Source organism: Crassostrea angulata, chromosome 8, assembly GCF_025612915.1.
Source record: "Crassostrea angulata isolate pt1a10 chromosome 8, ASM2561291v2, whole genome shotgun sequence".
Taxonomy (NCBI): Eukaryota; Metazoa; Mollusca; class Bivalvia; order Ostreida; family Ostreidae; genus Magallana; species Magallana angulata.
The window spans coordinates 50,831,400-50,838,180 of record NC_069118.1 but is presented as its reverse complement, the minus strand read 5'-3'; the positions used below and the strand labels follow the sequence as shown (position 1 = coordinate 50,838,180).

The 6,781-nt window shown below is 32.3% G+C and overlaps 1 pseudogene; it reads left to right on the top strand.

The window, feature by feature from the left end:
* The first annotated feature begins 519 nt into the window (after nt 1-519).
* The window catches only part of LOC128161072 (uncharacterized), a 44,935-nt pseudogene continuing 38,673 nt past the window's right edge, over nt 520-6,781 (top strand).

The window sequence follows — 6,781 nt, the reverse complement described above, 5'->3', positions numbered from 1 at the left end:
GGTGAAACATTATTATAAAGAATAAAATACTGCAGTTTCAGAAGTTCAGTTTACTAAATTCTAATACTTTAATATTCTTTCATCATTTTGATATCAGACTACTACAGTAATCAGACTACTGAAGACCTACAAATATATAGATATATTTGGAGAAACATATTGAAGCTAAGATGTAGCAAGAAGTATGATATATATATATATAGAGAGAGAGAGAGAGAGAGAGAGAGAGAGAGAGAGAGAGAGAGAGAATCCTATGGGAAATATTTAAGACTCTGTTGTAAATGGTTATAACTAGGAAGCGGTTAGAGATAACGTCAGGGTCTGAATATATTGACTGATAAAGGCAAGGGTACATTAGATCTGGCTTCGTTTGGGATACTTTATCTTGTTATGGTAGATTGTGGTATTATCCTCTAAATGATGCTACTCCAGATATTGAATACTAATTTATTTCTTCAATAAGGTGATGGAAGGAATGATAGTCCTGGCCACAGTGCACAGTACTGTACGTACTCCTTAATGGATAATGGTACCAAAAAGATTTTGTCATTAATTACAATGGACAAAAGAGAGACAGAAAAGAAAAGTGCGAATATGGAGAAGGCATGTTTTCTACGGGCAATGGATGATTTAGCAGAAAAGGGTGTCTTGTTTCTGAAGTGGTCACTAACGCTCACTTACAAATCGGAGCAGTGATGAGTAAGTACAATTGCATAATAAAATCATCATTCTCTCTCTCTCTCTCTCTCTCTCTCTCTCTCTCTCTCTCTCTCTCTCTCTCTCTTTGCTGATATTGTTGTGTTAAAATATTCTGTCAACATTTGCAGTAACCGCTTTCCAGACATCAAACACTCACATGACATTTGGCATGCAACTAAAAACTTTGGGAAAAAATTGTACCTACTGGTCAGAATAAAAAGTGCAGAGAACTTTTACAGTGGAGCAAAGACATAATCAACCACTTCTGGTATTCATGCTCCTATGCCTCAAATGTGGGCAGCTTTATGGTTTGTTGGTTTTTATTTATGCAAATTTTAGAATCTTTACATGTTATTTGTCATATTGTAATTGAAACGCTTTCCCCTCATTTCTTAAAAGCTGAACATATGATAAACAAGGGCACCGCTAAGCGGAGCATCCCCACGCGACATGAGTTATTAGGTGGGGAATGTATTATTTTGAAATATATAGTTATGTAAATGAGGAGATCACATTCTACTAACCCTCCATTACTACAAAAACTACTGTTTCTTTATCTGTACTAGATTTAAATCCAAAAATTTGAACTGCTTACTTTCACTTTGGTTTCACAGAAGTGAAGCGGAAGTAGTTATTGTCAAGTCGTACATAAAATTTCTGTGTTATTTCACGATATATTAAAAAGTGCTCAACTAATTTACTTGAAAATTATCAGGCTTAATCCTTTTACCATGCTCAATACTTGTACGAAGTTTGATAAATATCCGTGCAAGGGCTTTTCTTTAAACTTGCTTCAAAGCTGAGTGCACACACACACATACATACATACATACGAACACACACACGCACAGTAGCGATGCTATATCCCCTTCGCAACAAGTTGCGCGAGGGGATAATTAAGGTCTTCCGTTACAACGGAAGACCTTCTAGTGATTGTAATGTTTATTATTATTATTATTATTATTATTATTTTTTTCCAATTTTTTGTCCACAAGATTTCTCAGAGATGGCTCGATAGATTTACTTCAAATTTTTAAGACTGATAGAGAAAGATAATATCTCGAGGCGTTTTTTTCATTTTTTGAAAATCCATTTCCTGTCGTCCGTATCCTGTCCCGCGACAAAAAGCTTGTCACATCGAAATCTCATAAACGATAAAGACTTGAACATCCAAACTTTGAGGGATGATAGACCTATAGTTGTAGATGTGTTTAAACATTTTTGTTTTGTTTGGCGTAACTTCCGGTCGTCACCGGAAGCTCTTCAAAAAATTTTGTTTTTACGTATTTAATTTATTTTCCGTAGAATAAAGATATTAGTATAGATCCTTATATATGTCATCTATACTATGTTAAATAAACAAAAACATTCTGCTTCCGGTGAGATATCTCGATTATCTCAGGAAGCTTTTTTTAAAACAGATTTTGTACCCGCAAGTTCTTAGGTACTGTAAGTGATCAAGACACGAAACTTTCACTAATCATAGACATTTGATTGAAGATGTGTTTAAACAGTTTCATTTTATCAACCGTTACTTCCGGTCCACACCGGAAGAGTTCAAACAAACCAAGCTGTTTATCCATTTTACTGTTTTCATTCGATAGTTTTCGTTACTTCGATAATCAATAATGTAAGATAGGCAAGTATACAAGAAATACGAAATTTAATTTTCATTAAGCACTTCCGTTTGTCGGTTTCCTGTCCCGAGATAAAAAACCTTATTTCGACAAAATCTCAAAAACGGTAACGACTTGAACAACCAAACTTTTTGGGATGATAGACCTATGTATGTACATTGTTCAACACTATTTTGTTTTATTCGGCGTAAGTTCCGGTCGTCACAGGAAGTACACCCAATGTTGTTTTTTTCATAATATTTTGGTTATTTAGCATGGAAGTAACATTTTAGCTATAAAAATACAAAAGGTCATCTACAGATGGTAAAAAAACAAAAAAAGTTCTACTTCTGGTGAGACATCTCAAATATCTCAGGCAGCCTTCTTTTTTCTTGTACCCAAAAGATCTCAGAAACTGTGAGACATCAGGAGACACAAAACTTGTTTTTTTTTTAAACATTTTACTCAATTTGATGAACAGTAACGTACCGTAGGTAAATGTACCACAATATGTACCTTAAAATCCTTAAATCAGTTCCGTTTGTTCGTTTCCGGTCCCGAGACAGAAACCTATTCTCAGATATTATATAAAAAAACTTGAACATCCAAACTTTGAGAAAGACAAAACAACGTATGAAGATATGTTTACTATGTTCTGAATGATCCGGCGTAACTTCCGGTCGTCACAGAAAGTGCTCAAAAATTGACATTTTGTCTTTTTGTTTTGTTTATTTCTTGGGAATTCCTTTACAGTATATATTATATCCATTTATTGTTTACAAGAAAAATGAATCTTTTTTACAGATTAATTATACACGAGGAACGGAAGACCTTGGTGTTGCTATAGCAGATTTACTTAAAGTTTTCAGGACTGATAATCAATAATATCTCGAGGCGTTTTTTTTTCATTTTTTCAAAATTCATTTCCTATCGTCCGATTCCTGTCCCACGACAAAAAGTTTGTAACATCGAGATCTCTTGAGCAACCAGACTTTGTTGGATGATAGACCAATGGTAGTAGATGAGTTTAAACTATTTTGTTTTGTTCGTCGTAACTTCCGGCGTGACCGGAAGCACTTCAAAATTATTTTAGTGATGCATTTAATATATTTCTCACAGAATTGAAATATAAGTATAAATTCTTACATGTGTCATCTATGTTAAGTAAATAACAACCTTCTACTTCCGGTGAGATATCTCAAATATCTGAGGTAGTCTTTTTTAAACAAATGTTGTAACAGCGAGATCTCAGAAACTGTAAGTGACCAAGACATGAAACTTAAATCGATGATAGATATTTGATAGAAGATGTGTTTAACTGCTTTCGTTTTGTCAACCGTCATTTCCGGTCCTCACCGAAAGAGTTCAAACAAATCAAGTTGTTTATAAGTTTAACTGTTTTTCTTTGAACATTTTAGTGAAATTGTTAAGCAATAAAGAAATGTTGTCAAATGTTAAAAAAGAGTAACTTTTATTTTCATTGAACACTTCTGTTTGTTCGGTGACAAAAAATCTCGACTTCACGAGATTTTAAAGATGATAACGACTTTGAACAAGTAAATTTTGTAGGATATGCCCTAAATATTTAGACTACTCTGTTTTGATCTGCGTTATTTCCGGTCGTCACGGAAATACTTTAAAAATTAAATTGAGAATGTGTTTCATTTTGTCGACCGTAACTTCCGGTTTTCACTGCAAGATTTGAAACAATTTAAGATGGTAAAATATATTTAGTTTAAATTGATTTCCTTACTGTTTTAATTAGCCTAATAAACAAGAATGTAAGTTAGGTAGATTTCCAAGAAATACATGTCTTTCATTTTCATTGAGCACTTCCTTTCGTCCATTTCCGGTCCCCAAGAAAAAATCCTTCTCTCAACAAAATCTCAAAATTGGCAAAGATTTAAACAACCAAATATTTTAGAAAGATATACTGTTCTATTTGGAAAGCTGTGTGTGGTGAAGAAACAAAACATTGGTTTGAAGATGTGTCATTTTCACAACCCTCACTTCTGGTTCTTACAGGTACCGTAAAAACAAAACAAGTTTGCTATAAAAATAACCGTTTTTCGTTCACTGTCTTAGTTTGCCTGATAAACTGTATAGTGGATTAGTTAAATGTATTAGAGTAAAAGTCTTTTAATTCAATTAAGCTTTTCCTGTTCCTCACAGTCAGCTGACTGAAATATCAATTTGGTTGCAAGGCATCAAGAAAATAAAACAGTTCTTGGATTAATAAAATTATTTTATTCAGCAATACACAATTTGTTTGACTATATGACAATAGTTGTTAAACAATATATTGGGCAATTCTGTATGAAAAAAAAATCATACATTCGAAACAAAAAGTATAAATGAAACCAATGAAAAATAACAATATCATGATGACATAGTTAATCTAACAATTGAATATGTCGTGAAGTTTTTCAAAGACAATAACCCTGCATATTTTGAAATTGTATACCTTCACTTATGTGTTATATGATTATTTCAAAGAGATTGGTTACATGCATTTATGAGCTGCCCACTGACACGGTCTTTATATCAATGTACATTGTCCACAAACATAAACAAGCAATGGACAAACATGTTTTTTTCATTATGAGTATTCTGATTTTAAAAAGATTCAATGTCCAACACTTTAACAAAATAACCATTTATGTTATTGTAAATTGGTGTTTCAGTGTGACCCAAAATATATTCCTGAAACGTGATAGTTCTACAACAATACACATCAACTAACAAAGTAATTAGTGACGGATTCTGTTTTTGTTCCTGAGAGTGTTTCCAAGTGAAAAATGATAATTTGTCAATGAAGATATCTTAAAGACCCATTTAATGATCGTACGGTTACTGAAAAAGTAGGTGTTATTTACCTGGAGTGACCATGGTCCGTCGGGGCGCTAATTGCTATACACAATGACATACGCAGAACGTAAAAATATTGGAACTATACCAGTTGTGTATAATCCAATTACAAATAAATTCATTTTATCTGAATATTTCTCTTGATTTGACCTAGAATTTATTTGAATAAAAATTACGATTATAATTTTAGTCCCCTGGACTGTCATCACTATGTACCCTAGAACTCTTAAAAAATAAATTTTCTTATTTTCATATCATCTCTTAAGTTTTTTAACAGGCTGATACATAAATTGGTGCAATGTTATTCTGTTTAGATTCTAAACAAATCCTCCAAATGTGATGGAAGCAATTACTTGAGACAGACTAGGGATAATGTTTAAAGATAACATATACAATGCATACTTTTGCATAATTGTGTATGTAATCTATAGTATCCAACATTATTGCGTTAATTCACGTACTTAAATTGTCAATGAAGAATACAATTATATGTACATGTATAATGACAAAGTTATAGATTAATAAATTCAAATACACATGTCACAAAATGCAACGCACTTTTCTTACTCAAGTAAGTACGTTTTTTTTCTACTTAATATATTTAAACAATGCAAGAAAGCAAAGGGATAAATACAATTTTCTTAAAATATCATAATGATAATGATTAAAAAGTATGACCTTCTTTCATTTTTCATTAATAAGAGCATATGGACACATATCTAGCTAACACATTATCTTCACATCATCACCTTATATAATAACACCAAATTATTTTGAATGAATAAACTGGTTGAAGACAAAAACAGTATAATTCATCTACACCAATATTATAAATTACAAAAAAACATAAAAACAAAACACACAAAGGAAAACTGAATCTATACTTGAATATGCACATCTACACATTATGTCCTTATTAGGTAATTTCATGAAAGAATGTTAAGGGTCTCTTGCAGGAGTTGCAATAATAAGACAAGAGACCCATGGGCCACATCGCTCACCTAATGAACAACAACTTCAGCTTAAGGTTCTCCGATCCTCAGCCTCAAAGTATTTTTTTCATCATTAGAATGATATTTTTCCTTCAACCTTAATAAATGAAATGATAAAAAATGAATTTTTTAGAGAGTGTCAATGGATTTTACAAAGTTATTGTAAATTTGCCTACGATGGATATAATGGAATAAAGAAACAAGTTGAGTTAAAAAAACATTCCGGTGCATCGATTGGCTCGAACTCTATACCAAGATGTATATAAGTGGGAGTGCTCCGTGGCTCCACTACGCCAAGCATGCAGTTGTGTAACTAATGGTTATACTAGCAGTAGTATACTAAACTAAAATTGTCTTTATGTATACAAGTCAGATTTATGGTACGAATAAAAGAAATCTGGATACTTTAGAGTTATAACTTTGCTGATGATCAGAGATCGTTAATGGAGTCATGATACAAACTATCTGGACAATGTACAGTGTAGATCCTGTAAAAATGAAATCCAACTTCGAATCTACACTACCTGAAAATGCTTCCTCACAAGTTTCAGTTTTCCTGCCTGATTAATTTCTGAGAATTTTTTAAAAGATTTACTCTATATATAA